The following is a 921-nucleotide window of genomic DNA, read 5'->3' as shown; positions in this document are numbered from 1 at the left end:
TGAGACTTTCAAAAACAGGGGTCAGTAGGTAAAGCCAGACCCAGACACACTACGTGGAGGTTTCAGTAAAAGAAAAGCTGTCACCTCTGAGCCACATTTCTGTGAAGGCTACAATGACTTTGCAATCAGTCCCAATAAGATCATGGATGGTATGCACTTTGTTCCCAAGTGACTGGGGCAATTCAAAGCAGGAGAGAGACAACAAATGTTTTTCCTTTGACAAAATCCATAGGATTGTGATGCGAAGGACAAGTGAAATACAACAGAAACATAGAAAATAGGAGCAGGAGTAGGCCATTCAGCCCTTCGAGCCTGCTCCACCATTCATAATAATCATGGCTGATCACCCATGTGATTTGGTACATTCATAACATCACTGGACTGGTGATCCAGAGGTCCAACGGAATGACATGGGGACATTGGCTGCAGCTTTAAATTCAGTGAATGAAAATGGATATTTGTCCCTTTCTTGGAAGGACGACCAGCAATTGTTGCCCATCCCTAATTACTCCTGAACAGGGTAGATTGCCTTTCCTACAGGACATTAGTGAACCAGTTGAGTATTTATGATAATTGATGACAGTTTCATGGTCTGGGTTTAACATTTGATTCCAAAGTTATTCTGAATTGAAATTACACAAGCTGCAGTGGATCTGAACTCATCTTCCCAGAACATTAGGCTGGGCCTCTAGATGATTGCTCCAGCACCAAAATTGAGACAGCACTTCAAACCTGATGTGTAAATCTAATCAGGAATGGTGACCATGATGATTACTGCTGTAATAACACATCTGGTTCACAAATATCTTCCAAGGAAGGAGGTCTAGCCTCCATGTGACTACAGGCTCGCAGCAATGTTGCTGACTCTTAATTGCCCTCTGAAATGGCTGGGCAGTCAATAAAGAGTGGACAATAAATGCT

This window comes from Stegostoma tigrinum, chromosome 26 (genome assembly GCF_030684315.1).
Source record: "Stegostoma tigrinum isolate sSteTig4 chromosome 26, sSteTig4.hap1, whole genome shotgun sequence".
NCBI classification, from domain to species: Eukaryota; Metazoa; Chordata; class Chondrichthyes; order Orectolobiformes; family Stegostomatidae; genus Stegostoma; species Stegostoma tigrinum.
This window is presented reverse-complemented; position numbering follows the sequence as displayed.